This window comes from Cupressus sempervirens, chromosome 10 (genome assembly GCF_028749045.1).
Source record: "Cupressus sempervirens isolate cs-2001-9-10 chromosome 10, ASM2874904v1, whole genome shotgun sequence".
Classification (NCBI taxonomy): domain Eukaryota; kingdom Viridiplantae; phylum Streptophyta; class Pinopsida; order Cupressales; family Cupressaceae; genus Cupressus; species Cupressus sempervirens.
The window spans coordinates 712,963,094-712,983,124 of record NC_143127.1 but is presented as its reverse complement, the minus strand read 5'-3'; the positions used below and the strand labels follow the sequence as shown (position 1 = coordinate 712,983,124).

The following is a 20,031-nucleotide window of genomic DNA, read 5'->3' as shown; positions in this document are numbered from 1 at the left end:
ATGATAGAATTCATTTGGGTTGATTTTCTTACTCATTAGTAATTCCCAACTCTATCATACCATTTCCACAAGATATGAATATTATTTTCAAATATGAAACAAAATTTTAGGGAAAACCCAATAAAGTTTCAATGATCTATTAATTTGAGGTAATGTGATGAAACTGGGTTAATTGTCCAACACACCTAGATCCCCACCACTTGCATTTATCACCAGAATTAGTCTTCATTAGAATTAGAACATTTTCTTAAATGAAAGCATTTGCATTAGATTTATGGAATGAGATTCAGGTGGTCTTACAATGTAAAATTTGAACTGGTTGTCATTGCAGTAGAAGTTCAACAATTCATTTGAATTTAACCAAATAACTAGTTGTGTATCCAATGCCAAAGCTAGGACCCTATGAATACCAAACAAGTCACTAAATGAGTCACAATTTTTTATAAATTAATTGAAAGAAAACCAGGACTAAATTGGTGTAAATAGTATGTAAATTGATGAGGCAAGAGAAATTAGTTCTAGCTACATGTGGATCTTGAAATAATTCAATCCATTCTATTTATCCTAAACTAGAAAGGCCATATACAATGTAACAAGAATATTCTATATCACTAAAAAAAAATAAGACCATATGTATATGTTCGTGTTAACAATTCAAAATTTTTGTTTGAGCATTTTGAAATATATTATGTGAGTTTTTTCTTTTAGGAAGATTTGAATCAAATTCTATAATTCATTGTCATCATGAGTTATGGAGTGAAATTCTACAATTTGATGTCATGATGACATATTCAATAAAGAAATGAATTTAGGATCAAACGTTATGATTCAATGCCATAATAAGTTATCTAGTAGTCAATTATAGATAGTTAAAATATGATACAAAATGTTGATAAAAGACAAAATCACATAATCTAATTTAAATATATTCAAACTTAAACATAAACTATAGGAACAAAAATGTACTGAACATCAAATTTTAGACAACAAATAATTGGTAGTTTTTTTTTCACGTTGATCACATTTCACACTGATTTTTGTTTCGTCCCATGGAGCATGTCATATAATGTTTTTCAAAGCTACTTCAAACAAGAACATGAACCTTCTCAAAATAAGAAAATTATGGATTACCTTGTAAGGGAAAGAAAATTAGTGATGTAAGCATAAATTTGTTTTAAATGTACTGTACTATGATGTATGCCCCCACATATGCATCAGAAAATATACATTTATAATCCCCACAAATCACATCCAAAAGATTCAAAATTGAACCTTCACTCATCAAACCTAATTTAATCACAATTATGATCAAAACAAATGAGATTTAAAATTAGGCCTTGCACCCATGATAAACCATATTTTCATTAGTAAGTATAATCTGAATAATAGAATACCTTAGAAAGGAATAATTTGAGGCAATCCCATAGAAATCCATTCTTTCAAATGTATATGAGCAATGTTAGTATGCTAATAGAAACTAAATTTAAATAAAGCTTCTACAAACTAAACAAAATTCATAAACTTCAAGATAGACTAAGATGAACTCTCAATTGAGAATATGAGCCATTAATGGACTCTCTCAATGAGAAGCTCTCTTGTTGAGTGGCTTTGTCTAAATAGATAGGATGTATGCTCAATATGCTTCCAAAGGCTTCAATGGATGATTGTGGATTTTTGGTGTGGATAGATGGCTTTAGTATGGATTTGGCTCTCAAAATAGCATTATAACTTTACTTCATGGATTGTGTTATTTTGCAAAGGGGAAGGATCCAATTTATAGGCAAGAGGCTTGAGGGATTGAGGGCTAAGATGCAAGGATGAGAAAAATCTCATGGAGGGCTCAGATTGCATGAGAAGAGAGCACATAGATTGTGCTTCCTTATAGCCAATCAAGGAGTGACACATGTCACATGGTGAGAGGATGGAGGAAAGGGGAAGGATGAGTCAACAAAGGAGGCTCAAGGGATAAAATCTTCATAAAGACCCTCATAATGACTTGTAAGAGCAATAAAAGGGCTTGTAAGAGTCATTTATGACCTAGTGGACTTCATAAAGTTTTATGGTTGACATATTTTGAGGGTGATGAGAGAAAATTCGACTTGGACTTGATTAGGAAGGTTTTAAGCTTGCTTAGGCTTGTGCAAATGATTAGAGGATGGATTAGGATGGTTTAGGATTAGCTTAGGGATAGGCAAGTGGATGACATTTAATGAGGGTGGGTGAAGGAGGAGATATTTGTTAACTTTGGCTTGGGTTAGTAATTCTTAACCCATGTTTAGGGAATGTGACAAGGTTAGGAGGGGATTAGGATTAGGCTTAAAGACATCTTCTAGAAGAGTCTAGACTTTGGATGAGGATAAAGACTTTCTAGAATAGTCTAGAATTTCTTAGGATGAGGATGAAGACTTTCTAGAAGAGTCTAGAACTTCTTAGGATGAGGATAAATTAGATTTTTAGGAAATAAATAAAGTTTTATTTATTTCAAGGGTTTGGGTTGAGGAGATATTTATTAAAACTTTTTTAATAAACATGAGGATTAATATTTAATCTTAATTAAATATTTTGAGTTGGGATTAGGGGTAGGAAATGATGGGATTAGCCTTTAATCAAAATTAAAGAAGGATTAGAAGATTTTGGAAGAGGTTATTGGTCATAAGAAAATTGGCCAAGATTTGGGCAAAAAAAAATTTTTTTATTTATTTTAGGATTTTTGGTCAATTTATTAATTAAATAATTAATAAATAAGGAAATAATGTTTAAATAAGATTTAAACATTTTTGGGAGGGATTTCTTAATTAAATATTTTTAATTAAGATAAAGGGATTTAATGGCATAAAAATTAATTAATTAATTAATTAATTAATAAATGATGATGTCATCAGAACTTTTTCAGAAAATAAAAATACTTTATTTTCTAAAGGATTTTTAGGTGTCTACATCAAATACTTCATACACTGCAACTAAATTTCATAAATCAATGAGTTTGACTATGTTGTCCATCTGCATTTCTAGAAACCAAGAGATTCACATAGTTAGTTGTCATGCAATCATAAGTTAATGTTGAACTTCACTTGGTTTCGATATTCTCTACTAATAAAGGCCAAAAACATGAAGGTGGAAGTTCATTTGATCCCACCCTCCTAACATCTAAATTCCTTGTTAACATCTAAAATTCATTCATTCTATTAATAAATTGCTAACATTCATGAGTTATCACATGATACTATTCATTAACACATAAGTTTCATTAGAACATTCACATTAACATTAGAACATAAGATTCATTGGAACATTCACATGAACATTCAATACAACATAAATAAAACATCTAGACATAAACATCAGTCACTATCAAACAAGTTTCATAAGCTCACATGAATCATTTATGTTTTATTTTTTTGTCCTTCCTTATATTATTGAAGAGGCATATCCATGTCGTCATCAATATTTCTTCTCATGTGTGGACTTGCACTTGTTTTCCATTGCAAGTAAAAGGGTTAAATTTAAAAAGGTTGAGACTTTAAAGATTTTAAAGAACATTGTAGTGCTCTTTACCTTGTCCAACCACATCATCTTGCCCATTGGCTTAGATCTCAACACACTCATCAGAAATAATCTCTATATCCCCTATAATTGAAATACAAGATGTTTCCGTAATCCCAACACATATTAGAGTTAAATTTATATTACTACATCAAGTTCAATTTAAAATATTTATTTGTATTAATAATTCATAAATGAAAAAATGAATGGAAAATATATACCCTGAGTAATATGATCCACATTTGAATTGCTACCTGTACGGTGCTCAGCTGATGATCCATCAAACTGTGTAGGATGCTCGTGAAATGGCTTTGAGTTTCTACAATAGTAAATCAATTGTCCTATGTTAGCTAAAAAATAAATGATACATATATTCAAAATTACATTGAATATTAGTATCACACATTAATTATAAATAGTAAAAGATGTATGACAAGTTAATCAAATTAATCATTGATCTATCAAGAACTAAATAATGAATGTCATAGGCATTGATCAAATAATTGTACATTTCATTCATCTCATTGATTATCAAACACCCCTCCAATGTTAGCTAATCAAACACTCCCTGTCATTGATATTATACTTCATCCATCTCATCATTAGGATCATCATCATCATCATAGTCATGTTGGAACAATTGATTAATTGTGTATTATCTTTGATGTTACACAAAATGTCATATTATTACTAGTTAGTGCATGTCGAGCTCACTTGGGCATTGAGAATAGTTTTCTGTGGCTAACAAACATTCTTGAGTTTGCCTAGTTCATAAGGAAGTATCTACCGAGTTCACTCAGGTGCCAAAGGAAAGTCCATGAAAGATGAGTGTTAATCAAGATCACTTGGTTAATGAAGGAAATGTTGAATGGAACCAATGCTAATTGAGCTCCCTTGGTTACCAAAGGAACATTGTGAATATGTAGTGTTGATTAAGTTTCACTTGGTTAACACAAGAAAATCATTTCTGAGTTAGTGTTTACCGATCAAGGTTGGCTAACAAAGGATTTTCTTGTTTTGGCATATTGAGTTCAATTGATTTTTCTGTTGGTTCTAGCTGACTAAGAAGATCAATATAGATAATTCTAAGTTATATTCTAGCCAACTTGAAAATGTGAAAGATATAAATATAAAGTCAAGTTGAGGATTAGAAGTGTGTTTGAATGGAAGAGAATTGAAGATCTAATGATACCAAGAGGAAGTGAATTAGAAGGATATGCAAAATATCCTTAAGAAGCTAAAAAGACATATTTGATCAAGAAGGATCAAGTATACAAGCTAGAATTGATATCTAAAATCAGAAATTTAGTTGCACCAAAAATCAAGTCATGTCATTGTTACTCTCTAACCATTGTAGTAGTGATCTAAATCTATTAATAGAGTTGGTTTAACAACTATTTATAAATCCTCTAACAAGGTGGCAGTTCTATTACATTTTCTAAAGACCTCTAAGAAGGCCACTCCTAATAGGGTGATTAAATCCTCTAACAAGGTCACACCTAATATTTTGTTTTGTAACCTTTAACAGGGTTGGCTCCTAATAGGGTTCACTTTAGAAGAGTGAAAAATAGGAACTAGTTACAATTGGTGGTTTTTCCCAACTTGAGTTTCCATGTTAAATCTTGGTGTCAAACGTGTTCATGCTATTTCTTTTATGTGTTTGCAACTAAGTTAAAGTAATAAGTAATCATAGACAACATCTCAAGATTTTCATGATAATTGTTTGCCAAGCATTTTTAGTATTTACCAAGTTACAACATTTCTTTATTTTTTGAGCATCAACAGAATTAAGCTTTCATAGAATTTTTTTGTACTGACATCTAAGGGGTTTGGGATTTATTTTTGTAGTAACTGATTCACCCCTCCCCTCTCAGTTACTCCTCTTATATTTCCAATAATTGGTATCAGATCTTTTGGTGCTTGTAGAGAAGGTTTCAAGGACCTAAGCTAAATATTAGGATGTCTTATAGAAGAGAGATTCTCAAGTTAAACAAAGATAATTTTGTATCATGAAAAGGACTTATGAGATTACATTTGGTGACCATAAGTGATTCAGGTTGTAAGTATCATGATGTTGAATATAAGGCTCTCACTAGAACATTATCAGTTGAAGACAGCGTTGAAAAGAAAAATCATAACATCATGATGATTGATATTGCATCTACTCTTAGTTATGCTAAATTTGATGAAGTAAAAGATTGCAAAACAACTCATGCAATATGGACCAAATTGAAATACATTTATGGAGGAGATGACAATGTAAGAAGAGCCAAAGTAGAAAGTCTCAAAGGTCAACTTGATCAAATGAAAATGACAGAAGATGAAAACTTTGCAAAATATGTGGAAAGAATCAAAGCATCTGGAGGAGACATTGATGATAAAATAGTTGTAAGCAAGGTACTCAGAACCCTTCTTCCTAATTATGCAATTAGAGTATCTACTATTCAATAAATGAGATGTGATGTAAATAAAAAAATATCTTTAGATGCTCTAATTGAAAGATTGATAGCTTTTGAGTTAGATAACTATGTTCCTAGTTCCAAAGATATTGAGCCTGCATTTGAAACCACACTCTCACTCAAGAAAAAGAGTAAGAAATCAAAGGCTAATCAATTAGGAAGTGAAGAAGAAATAGAAGAAACTTTTGATAGTGATCTTGAATTTTTTGAAGCCCTACATACAAATAAATACTCTAAATGTAGAGGTAAGTACAGAGGCAAAATTCCTCTAATCTACTTTTCTTGTGAAGAAATTGGTCACATTTTTGCTAGGTGTCAAAATAGAGAAAACAAGGATCAGAAGAAAAGAAACAAGTATAAGGGCAAGAAGGAATTCAAGAACTACAAGGACTACAAAGAAAAAGGTGAGAAATCTTGTCTTATGGCTAAAGATTCTGATAACATTGAAGATGAAATGGTATATATTGCTGTAAAAGATGAATCTAATGATGAAAGAGATGAGATGGCACTTATCTCTCACATTAGAAAGAATTATACTTGGATTATTGACAGTGATTGCTCACATCATATGACTGAAAAGTAAAATTTTTTGAGAACATGAAATACTATGATGGTGTTAGTGTAAGATTCAGAAATAATGAACCTTGTTGCATAAAAAGAAAAGGATGTATCTCTTTGACCAATGAACTTATATGTAATGCTTATTGGGTTGAAGGATTAAAACATAATCTTTTGAGTGTGGAACAGTTGAATAACATTGGATTCAAGGTAGAATTTATGAATGGGAAGGCCAAACTGTTGGATGAAAAAGGAAATCTGGTTGGATTTGGCAAATGAACACAAGGTAATCTATTTTATCTTGATCTCAGTGAAAGTTCATGTTTTATTGCTAAAGTAGAAGAAAGCTGGTTGTGGCACAAAATATTATGTCATGTAAATTTTGATAATCTAGTTAAGATAAGCAAACATAGAATAATAAGAGGTATTCCTAGATTGAAGAAACCTAATATGGGTCTATACAAAAATTGCCAAATTGGTAAGATGGAAAAGACTAGTTTCAAAAGCAAGAACTATCATTCTGAAGAAGTATTAGAGCTTGTGCATATAGACTTATGTGGACCTATTAGAATAGAGAGTTACAGTGGAGATAATTTTTTCATTCTTTTCATTGATGATTATTCTGGAATGATTACTGTAATGTACCTAAAAGAAAAATTAGAAGCTTTTCAAAATTTCAAGTGGTATTTGGCAAGAGTAGAAAAAGAAAGTGGAAAGAAATTGAAATGTTTGAGATCAGACAGAGGAGTTGAATTCATCTCTAATGAATTCTGCATTGAAAAGGAACTAAAAGATAAGTATCAACCTTTGATATACCAAAGCCGAATGGTATAGCTAAAAGAAGGAATAGATCCATCATGGATTGTGAAAGAATATTGATGATAGAAAATAATGTTGCAATCAAATTCTAGAAGGAAGCTTTCAACACTACAATTCATACCTTGAATAGAGTACAGCTAAAGAAAGACTCAAATTAAACTCCTTATGAGCTATGGAATGGCTACAAACCTAATGTAAGGTACTATAAAGTATCTGGTAGAAAATTTTACATCTTGAAAGAATCTAGAAAAGGAAAATTTGATGTCAAAGGTGATGAAGGCATATTTATAGGATAGTCCTGTAGAAGTAAAGCATACAAATGTTTAAATTTGTCTACTCATAAAATCATAAAAAGGGCACATGTGAGAATTGATGAGTTTGCAATAAAGAGTGAAGAAGAAAGCAGAAAAGAGTCTAAGAATTAAAAAAGATTTTTTTACTTTGAACTTGATACCCTACAAAATCTATTTGAAAGAAAGGAGACTTCACCTCCTGAGTCCCCAAAATCTCCAACAGCTACCGAGTTGCAGACAATGCAACCCGAGTCATAGTTAGAGGCTATCGAGCTAGAGAAAACCAAGTCTGATGGACCTATGTCACAAAAAATGGGACCCAAGCTTGATACTAAGATTCATGATGAAATTAGTAAAACTCATTCCAAATCCAAAGAACCTATGTTGGTGAGATATGTCAGAAGGCATCATGCACCTAATTAGATCATTAGAGACAAATCAGATGGAATAATGACAAGAAGCGAATTGAAAGGTACATGTTTACTTGTTGACTTTAAACCTATAAATGTTAAAGATGCTTTGGATAATGAAACTTGGATTGAAGTAGTGAATGAAGAAATAGAACAAATAGAGAAGAAAAAAACTTGGACTCTTGTTTCTAGGCCCAAGGATAAAAATGTAATTGGCACAAAGTGGGTGTTCAGAAAAAAGCTAAATGAAGATGGAAAAGTTTCCAAAAACAAAGCAAGGTTGGTATATAAAGGCTATTCTCAAGAAGAAGGTATTGATTATGGTGAAACTATTTCTCCTATTGCAAGATTAGAAGGTGTTAGAAATTTTCTAGCAAATGCATCTCATAAAGGATTTAAAGTTTATCAAATGGATGTAAAATCTATATTTTTGAAAGGAATTCTCTATGAGGAAGTCTACATTGAATAGCCAGAAGGCTTTGTAGATCCTAGCAAAAGGGACATGGTCTGCAAATTACACAAGGCATTATATGGTCTCAAACAAGCTTCCAGAGCTTGGTATGAAAGACTTCATAACTACTTGATAAAAATTGGTTTTCAAAGAACAAATGATAATAGTAGTTTGTTTATCAAAGAAGGACCAAAAAAAAAGATTGTATTGGCATAAACATTTGTTGATGATACTCTATTGACAAGAAATGATGACTTGTGTAACGCATTTTAGAAGAAATGAGTAAATAATTTGACATGTCTATGTTTAGAGAGATAAAAAAATTGTTGGATTGTAGATTCAACAAAAGAAAGATGGTATCTATATTACTCAATCTAAATATATCAAGGAGATATTAAAGAAATTTGGTATGGAAGATTCAAGACCAGTTGGAACCGCTATCTCTACTAGACATAAGATTTCCAAAATGATGATCCCAAAGAGGTAGATCAGACCACATATAGATCAATGATTGGAAAATTATAGTATGTAGTGCATACAAGGACTGACATTACACTAGCAGTCGGTATGGTGGCAAGATTCTCAACAAATCCCAAAGAAAATCACATGATGGAAATCAAATGAATCATGAGATATCTGAAAGGTACTAAAGACTATGGTTTATGGTAAAAAATAGGAGGCAATTTGGATTTAAAATTATTTATAGATGCTAATTGGGTAGGAAGTATTGATGATAGAAAAAGCACCAGCAGTTGAGCATTCTTTCTTGGTAAAAAACTAGTGTCTTGGACAAGCAAAAAATAAAATTATATCTCTCAATCTATAGCAAAGGCAAAATATGTGGCAGCGGTAGTTAATTGTTCTAATATTGTTTGTTTCAAATTTTTGGATACAATTGTTGAATTGTGTGTTGTCTTTTATGTTACAAAAATGTTATATCAGTTATTAGATAGCGTCTACCGAGCTCAGTTGGTCAGCAAAGCAAAAGATAGATTCTACCGAGCTTACTCAAGCACTGAAGGATTTTATGGTAGAAGATAGTTTCTACTAAGGATGTTATTTTCTTTTGCATGCAAGTTAATGATTGTGAATGCTTAATGATCAGTAACAAGTTAATCTACTAAGTTACAACATTTTTTTGTGTGGCTACCAAGTGACAACAGTAACTAGTTATTTAAGACATCTAAGGGATTAGTGGATTTTTTTTTGTGGTAACTAATTTACCCTCCCCAATTACTCCATCTATATTTCCAACATAAACAACTATTGATAGGTATGAAGATAGAAATCAACAATCTAGTAGTCATATACTATGATAATACTAGTGCAATCAATATATCAAAGAATCTAGTGATGCATAGCAAAATAAAACACATTGCTATAAAATATCATTTCTTGAGAGAATTAGTGAAAGATAAAGAAGTCAAATTGGAATATGTAAATATAAAAGAACAAATTGCAAACATATGCACCAAGCCATTACCTAAGGATAAATTTATGTATCAAAGAGGTAAGCTAGGGTTCATTCTCCTATTTGAGGATCACTAAATGAATTTTAGTGATGCATCAACTAGAGCATGTTGAAGATCAATCAATTGGTGAAAAAATTGAAAAGGGTACATTGCAAATGAATTAGTACTTGAGGTACATTAATATTCATTAAATGTTGTCTTTGGCATGATATGTCAAAGAGGGAGAAGTTCACTATCATATCTCATAGAGATTTTTGTTGAAAAGAGGGAGAAGTTTGCTGCCATAGAAAATTTTGTAAAAAGAAAGAGATGTCAATAAGGGAGAATGAGCTTTGTAGAGTTTGCTATCAGAAGAATTTTTCTGATAGAGGGAGAAATTGTAGGTAGAAAGAGTTCACACTAACAAAGGGAGTTCTCATGGTTGAGAATCAAAATGAAACTATGTATATGCTCCTTACTCTATTTTTGCTCCAAAATTTTGTTATGTTATGAAATGTGTTGCCATCAATGCCAAAGAGGGAGATTGTTGGAACAATTGATCAATTATGTATTTTCTTTGATGTTATTATTACCAGTCAATGCATGCTAAGCTTGCTCAGGCATTGAAGATAGGTTTTTATGGCTACTAAGCATTCTTGAGTTTGCCTAGTTCAAAAGGTAGTATCTATCGAGTTCACTTGGGCACCAAAGGAAAGTCTACGAAAGATGAGTGTTAACCAAGCTCACTTAGTTAATGAAGGAAATGTTGGATGGAACCATTTTTAACCAAGCTCACTCAATTACTAGAGGAACTTTATGAATATGCATTGTTAACCAAGTTTCACTTGGTTAACACAAGAAAATCATTTATAAGTTAGTGTCTACTAAGTAGGGTTTGCTAAAGAAGGATTTTCTTGTTTTGGCATATTGAGTTCAATTGATTTTTGTATTGGTTCTAACTAACTAAGAAGATGAATAAAGATTATTCAAAGTTATATTCTAGTTGACTTGACAATGTGAAAGATATAAATATAAAGTCAAGTTGAGGATTAGAAGTGTGTGTGAATGGAAGAGAATTGAAGATCTAATGATGCCGAGAGGGAGAAAATTAGAAGGATAAGCAGAATATCCTTGAGAAGCTAAAAAGATATATTTGATCAAGAAGGATCAAGTATACAAGCTAGAATTGATATCTAAAATCAGAAATTCAGTTGTATAAAAAATTAGGTCATGTCATTGTTACTCTCTAACCATTGTAGCAGTGATCTAAATCTCTTAATAGAGTTGGCTTAACAACTATTTGTAAATCCTCTAACAAGGTCGCGATTCTATTGAATTGTCTAAAGACCTCTAACAAGGCCACTCCTAATAGGGTGATTAAATCCTCTAATAGGGTCACACCTAATAGTGTGTTTTTTAACCTTTAACAGGGTTGGCTCCTAATAGGGCTCACTTTAGAAGAGTGGAAAATAGTAACTAGTTGCAATTTGGTGGTTTTTCCCAAATTGGGTTTCCGCATTAAATCTTGGTGTCAAATGTGTTCATGCTATTTCTTTTATGTGTTTGTAACTAGGTTAAAGTATTAAGTAATCATAAACAACATTGAAAGATTTTCATGATAAGTGCTTGCCAAGCATTTTTAGTACTTGTCAAGTTACAACATTTCTTTGTTTGCCAAGCATCAACAGAATTAAGCTTTCATAGAATTGTTTTGTACTAGCATCTTAGGGATTTGGGATTTATTTTTGTAGTAACTAATTCACCCTAACCCTATTAGTTACTCCTCTTATATTTCAAACACATAATCATCATCATCATCATCATCATTGTGATCAGTAGTAGCATCATTTGCATCAGGAGCATCATTGACTAAATCTCAATCGTGATCCACTTCTTTTTTCCATTGCATTATACTTTATTATCCGTCCCCTTGGATCATGTCTAACAAAAAATGATCAATCTAGTTTATGTGGAACCTCTGAGTAAAATTATTGCTCACATTGGCTTGAAAGAACATAGGACCCATCCCCAACTAGCTCAAACAACCTTGTATTAACTATTGGAAATTCATTCTCATGCTCAGTAACAATTCTACTAGGATCATTTTGATTGATTCATAGTCTGTACCATTTGACAAAAAAGAGAACTAATTTGAAGGAATTAAAGTCACAGTCAAGTATATCAACCAAAATTCCACATTATCAAATTTCATATTCTCGAGGATGTAAGTCATTTCTAGATGAAATATTGGTCACCTAGAAAACTGCACTTATCTAAAAATCACAAGTTCTCTTTATTTTATCTAAATCTTTGGTGCAAAATTTATAACCATTTCATAACATAGAGTTGTGGCGTTTCACTTACAATAATGTCAAACATGTATAAATTATTGCATCATGAGTTCAAAAACATATAGTTGATTAAGAAACTTATAAAAACTTGGAAATATTTTAAACCATATGCTAAATCTATTTCCTTTTGTGTAACATTAGGATCTCCATTACAACTAGCTACTTTAACCAATGAAGACATGGATTCCCATTTTAATCTATGATCAGAATGTTGACATTGTTCAATCCATACTGTCATCCAATCTTGACTGTTTGTAATAAATAAATGTATTGCATCTCTCTTTAGCAAGCCCCAAAATATTAATGTTTGGTCCACAAGGTACAATTGTTACCCCTTCTTTTGTACAAGACTAGATAGTTATGTTGAATATGGTTCTCATTAAAAATGTCTTTAATCTCATTCAATCTTTGATTTTGTCACTTATATAGGGTCTAAGATATATCAAGAAACATTGGTGAAGGCATTGGCAAATCACTTTGTTGCAAAACTACTTATATTTAATAGCAATTCAATGATACCAATAAGCATTAGCATATCAAACCATGGAACATTTTATGATCACATTTATGGCATTGATGTTTGGGAGCTTTTAATTTAAATTCATATGTGAGCATATTAGGTTCATTGGGATGTCCTTTTTGTGGTAGGATAACTCAACTAGGTGTGTTATATTTAGTTTTTGGTATGGTCACAATTTACTTTCTAAGAAGGGAACATGATTCATCTTATCAACTTAGCAGTTGGGTCCTCAATACAATATTTTTTTGTAATGATGGTCTCGATGTTAATATGACAGGGATCAATGAAGGATGGAGAACTACAAGGGGACATAAGTAGGAAACAAAGAGACCATTGTAATGGCTCAATATCAAATTGGATAGCATTCAAGTCAAAGTATGCCGACTCCAAAACTCTGCATCAAACTTGCTCACATTCAAGAGAGGTAGTTTCAACTTCCAAGCTTGATCAAAAGTTCAATTTAAATATTCCAATGCTATTAAATTCTAAAGATATTATTTAGTTTCAAATGGCCATAATAGATGTGATATTTACATGGTTATTTTCATTAGCTTTCTCAAATAATTTCTAAATAAGTAGTTTTTGCAACAAATAATATTTGTTCAAAATCAAGTAATGTTGTGGTTTGAGCCATAAATTAAGGAGAAGTCTAATTGTCAATGGTAGAACCTCTAACATCACATAGAATCTACCATCATTAATTCTTAATATGACTTATAGATACAACTTCAATTGTTAATCATCATGTCTCTAACAATTTCTTAGTCCAATTTTTTTTAACATCAATTCTAGTTGTTCAAACTTATCTAGTGATATATTTTCACAAGAATCAATCATACTAGACTAAAATTAGACTTCTTCAAGCATATTAAAAGATACAACTTCTAGTCAACATTCTAATATTTTCTTCCATTTAAAACCTTCTTACCTCTTTCATTTAATGATATTTGTATGCTTCAGAGAATGTAACTTCTAGCAGTGTGCCAAAAGGTATCACATCTTAGATTCTTAATTGATAAAATTACTTTAATTCATACATTTAGATCTCAAAATATTTGGATGTTTCTTCATCATCATTGTTGGGAGAAAACTACAATCAAAGAATTGAAAGTGATATCTAGTCATGATGAATTCACTTAGTTTGTTTCTTACGCTAATTTGGTTATTCGTAAGCATTATAAGGTGTTGATGCTATATTAGAAAGAGATCAAACCAATTAGCTAAGAAGAATGACATGTACTGATTCAAAAAATTACCAAAATCTGATCTTGCTTATTTTTAGCATAATAAAAATTCTTAAATTCTACCTATAGAATTCATCACCTATATAGATTAGGAATGTACCAAATACTACATACCTCACTTCATATTTTGAAGTAATCCAAGTGAACTTGTTTGCATTAAATTTGGCAAGCAGAATCCATTTATCCCCATCAACAAGGATTGCAATAGAAAAATCTGATTTTCAATAGTAGACCAAAACTAAATATAAATCTCCATAAATAACTTGCAAAGATGGAGGTTTTAAAACTTATGAGTTGTCCATATATGTTAAATTAATTATTCTAGTCCCTTATTTCTATAGTTAGAGATTCTTTTGGAAGGAAAAATAATCTTCCTTAAGTTATTTAGAATAGAATACACATATACCATAAGTCATAAGCATAGTTTACAAAACATTCAAGACCTCACTTGAAAGAAATAACCTTATGATCTTTTAGCTGAAGTAACCCATATTTTAGCATAATGAACTCTTAAATTCTATCTATAGATTTCATTATCAATATATATTAGAAAAGTACCAAATACTACATACCTCACCTCATATTTTAATACAATCCTAGTAAAGTTGTTTGCATTATATCTGGAAAGTGCAATCCATTTTTCACCATCAGCAAACACTAGAGCAACAAAATCTAATCTTAGAAAAATACCATAATTAAAAAAAAGTTGACATAAGAACAATTGACATAAGTTCTAGAAAATTTATACACTTAACCATTTCTTTTTTAGGTCATCCTTAAATTGATCTCCACATCTCCATATTGCAAACACAAAAGGCCATAGAGTGTCCAAGCTATAGGGTTCAACTAATAATACCATCATCCCCATAGAGGAATCATTTGTCAAGTTGCAAATGCCCACTCTACTCTAAATGTCACTCAAAATCAAGAATGCACGTGCAACTGCATTCTATATGCATTGGCAATATGTGGAGCTAAAAAAATGCACCATGTTTACATATATTTAATAGGTCTATTATGTTTTTAAAATTATAGACCATCATGAACATTAGAGCTCTAGCTTCTATGGAGAAGAGAATGTCCTTAGCAATCCAAAACATAGAAAGTCTTGATTTGCTTGCATGCTGAGAACATTACCCTTGCCTATAAAAGTCAAAGTTATAATGTCTATGATGGTCTATAAATTAAAATACCTAATTAAAGACCTCTAAAAAAAATCCAAACCTGTTGCATTTTTTCAACTCCACTTGATGTCATATGCATATGAATTGAGATTGCATATTGAACTATGACCTCCTACATTTCTTGAAACCAAGAGCTTCAGACAGTTAGTTGTCATACAATCATAGGTTAATGTTGAGCTTCACTTGGTTTTGAGAATAGCTTAATATTCTCGACTAATTAGGGCAACCACATGAAGGTGGAAGCTCATTTGCCCCCCAGCCCACCCCCACCTTCCCTCCCCCCCCCAAAAAAAAAAAAAAAAAAAAATTCCTCATTAAATTCTAAAATTCATTCATTCTATTAATAAAATGTAACATTCGTAAACTATCGCATGATAACATTCATCAACACATAAGTTTTATTAGAACATTCACATTAACATTAAAACATAAGATTTATCAGAACATTCAATAAAACATAAATAAAACATCTAGACATAAACATTAGTCATTATCAAATAAGCTACATAAGTTCACATGAATTGTTTTTTTTTAGCTTTTTGGTTTTTTCGTCCTTCCCCATATTGTTGTAGAGGCGTATCCATGTCATCATCAATATTTCTTCTCACCTGTGGGTGTGATCTAGTTGTCCTTTGCAAAGGTGGGTCCTCTGCAATAACAAATAAAAGGGTTAATTTTTTTTTTTAAATTGAGACTTTAAAGATTTTAAAGAACATTGTAGCACTCTTCACCTTGTCCAACTACACCATCCTGCCTATCGACTTGAATCTCAACACACTTATATGGAAACAACCTCTACATCCCCTGCAATAGCTATACAAGATGTTTTCTTAATCCCAACACTTATTATAGTTAAATTTGTATTACTACACCAAATTCAATTAAATTTTTTTACTTGAATTAATAATTTAGAAATAAAAAATTGAATAGAAAATATATACCTTCAATACTATGATCCACATTCAAATCAACGCCTCCATGGTACTCGACTGGTGTATCAGGATTGACAAGATGCAATCCAATGTAAATAAATAGTGCATTTATCAACAATATATACATATGAATATAAGAAAAATGTTGAGAAATGTTAATCATTCATTTTAATACATATAAATATATTCACTTTAAAGTTTTAAACAAATATATAATCATTGTTTCTGTACGTGAAACAAATATAATGACTTCTATTTTTGAAACTTAATATCAAATACAGTAATTGCTAAAGTATTCAAATAAAAATAAAAATCAATTGACTTATTTATCTTATTAATAGATCCAATAGAAGAACCTTGCACATTTACTGCTCAAAGTTGTTCAGCCATGAATGTATAGCCTTCTCTATAGGAAAATTTATCGCCCTCTTTTGAATTTTTTTAAAAAAACTCGATGGCCTAAATTTTTTCTTGGTATCATGATTTTTTTTAATCAATTTCATCAAGACCAAATTGTTTACAATTTATAAAAAAATTCACAAATTTTTCATTTACTTATACTTACAATTCATGCAACAAATTTTGAATATCCACCTAAATTGAGCTTGTGTTGCCCATGCTTTTATTTTCTTGCTTTAGTTGCCTTTGATGTGTAGGAAACCTATGTGAAGTTTGAAATATGTTAGATCACATAAGTATTAAGAGTAATAATTACATAATTTCATTCTTAATATTATGACATACCTTATTTCCTCTTTAGAAGTTTTTTTAAAAACTCAATGGCCTACATTTTTTCTTAGTATCATGAATGTTTTTTTAATCAATTTCATCAAGAAGAAATTTTTGATAATTTATTAAAAAAATTCATAATTTTTTTCGTTTACTTATACTTATAATTTTTGCAACAAGTTTGAAATATCCACCCAATCTGAGCTTGTGTTGTCTGTGCTTTTATTTTCTTACTTCAGTTTCCTTTGATGTGTCAAGAAACCTATGTGAAGTTTGAAATATGTTAGATCACATAGGTATTAAGAGTAATTATTACATAATTTTATTCTTAATATTATTACATACTTTCTTTCCTCGGGTGGTACTATTTCTCCACAATATATTGTTTTTTCACAGTGACATCCTTTTAAAGATTCTCCCACTCAATAATAGGAATATGGGGGGGTTGCTCATAACATGGGTTTTTCTTCATTTGGGTCATTTAAGTGTACCCATTATACTTCAAAGATTTTCCCTCTTTCTCAAGGAGCCTATGTCTTTGAAAGATGTTGGATCCAAAAAGTGTTGTCATTGCATCAATCAACTTATCCTTTAACTCTTTAGTTTGTAAATTCCACCCTTTAAGAAAATAAAAAAATTGTCAGATTCATAAATGAATTTAAGCTACCTTTTAATTTACTTGAAAAAATCAATCAAAGGAAGCATGATCTATCAATGAAATAAAAATATGATACCTTGTGTGTATGGTTGGCCTAGATATGTGCAAACATCCATCATTAAGTTTTTCATAAAATAGATTATTCCCTATAAAATATTATTGGGACTAGTAGTTATTGAAAGGGACTATACGAGAGGTTAGTGCATTTGATTATGACTGTAAAAGAAATGACCAGTCTTTAAATTACTTGGAAGTTGGGCTACTCTCAAGACAAGACCATATGCATTGCTCATGAGTAATTGATCACAATTCTTTAGTGTTCTTGTACATCTAACACAGGTACACCTAGGAATGTCCTCATTGCCTCCTACATAAAATGAATTGAATATTACAAAATACCCCCTAGGAAGTAATAGTTCAAGTGAAATAAACACATCAAAAATGAGAGAGAAAAAGAGGAATCTACTTACCAGTAGGTGTTGCCACTACATCTATGGTCATGCTGTAACGTGTTGCCAAATTTGTAGTTGGCATTACCTCTTTAGTTATATTCCTTATAGCAGACAATGTAGTGAACATAGGATCAATGGTAGGAGCTAAAAAATAAGATTGATAAAGCACACATGTGATGTACTTGAACCACCTGAAATATCATCCTTTGGAGCATCACCCTTGAACCTCTTCAACATCCTCTTTAAAAACAACACAGATGCATTTTATTTAATGACATAAATAAATGAGTATACTATAAAAACTATTATTAAACATTTGTAATAATTAAAAACTATGTTAATACTTACTGTATATGTCTCAACTAGGTGTATCAACTCATCCTCCCTCTATTGTTATTTGAGGATTCTGAGGCCGAATTGATGTCAATTGCTTTAACCTTCTTGCTAAATCACAAAGCACCTTTTGCATTATAGCCATAGGATTAGCAGATGATACAAAATCAATCATGAATTCATCCTACTCATCATGTGGTTCCTCATGGACTAATTTTTTCTTTCCCTTTTCATGATCAGAACTCATTTGCAAGAACAACATTACTAGCACTAAATTTAAAATCAATCCAAAATAGTAGTGAAAAATAAAACATAATAAAAAATATGCATTAACATATTTCTTATATCTAATTTTTACAACAACAATGAGTTTTACCTATCAGGAAGAAGAAGTCCCATGAGAACCATTTCCACCATGCATATCCTATAGATGTTGATCCATACTGTAGCCCTACATTTCAGAAAAAAATCATTGAGACATGTTAAAAAATGTGTTATTATTCTAAATTAGAAAAAAATAAAAAAATATTAATGGTGTTTTGGATTCATTGATTGGAGTTAATTTTACATGCCACCTTGCCCATGATCGTGGCTTTGTTTGTATCTATGTGATTCAAATTCTAATCAATAAGAAGTTCTTTGCTTCTATGTATTATTTTTATCACACATACAAATACGTGATTTCCCTCGTGCACCTCAAATATGTAATTAGGTCACTATTTAGTTGACGCATGTCGTGTACTATTTATAAAACCTACAATATTCCCTAATGCTATTGTCCTTCCATCAATGTATATAGCCATTGTTTTACTTTGTTCACTAAATTTTTGTTTTATATAATTTACCACGAGTGGATACATACACATACTTTATATATATATATATATATATATATATATATATATATAACCATCTACATCCAACTATTATAATCATATCAAGTTCCAACATACTCCATGAATTCAACAACCTTATTGTAAGAGACCTTTATGCCATCCATGGAAAATAGGCCCAAATCATGTAATGAGGATGGTGCTATGCGATATATTCTCTCTCCAACACAAAAATTAGTCTTTATTGGAGGAGGTTCATTAGGGACCCATTATTTTTGTAGATGTTTGTACCTAAAGGGAAAATCGGAGTCGCCTTCACTCTCATCATCATAAGAATATGACCCCCCTTGAGCAAGGAAAAATTGCATGTACTTCTTCAATTTCTTATTGATATTTTGACCTCGACTCAATCAAGCTCCTTAACTTAGACATACTAAATGTCTCACTTTTTGCTCCTTTCCTATATTTTCCTCGCACAAGGAAGACAAATATCACAAATACCTATTCAATGGTACCTACAATCCATAAATAAGAGAGATAGGTGACAATGAGAGATATTTTACAAATAGTAAAATATATTAATCTCTATGGGGTGTACTAAATTATACCTCATGATCCATGAGACTGTGTGGGATGATCATGAAAGGGCTTCAATTTTTGCATATATAAATCAATTTTCTTATGTTAGCTAAAACATTTATGATACATATACATATGAATTATAAACATTAAAAGGTACATAAAAAGTTAATGAAATTAATCATTTATCTATCAAGAAGACAATATTGAATAGCATAGGCATTGATCACAT

General features: G+C 30.9%; 1 pseudogene; it reads right to left on the bottom strand.

Moving 5' to 3' along the window:
- The window catches only part of LOC149535813 (mitochondrial carnitine/acylcarnitine carrier-like protein pseudogene), a 48,772-nt pseudogene extending 30,636 nt beyond the window's left edge, over positions 1-18,136 (bottom strand).
- Positions 18,137-20,031: the final 1,895 nt, after the last annotated feature.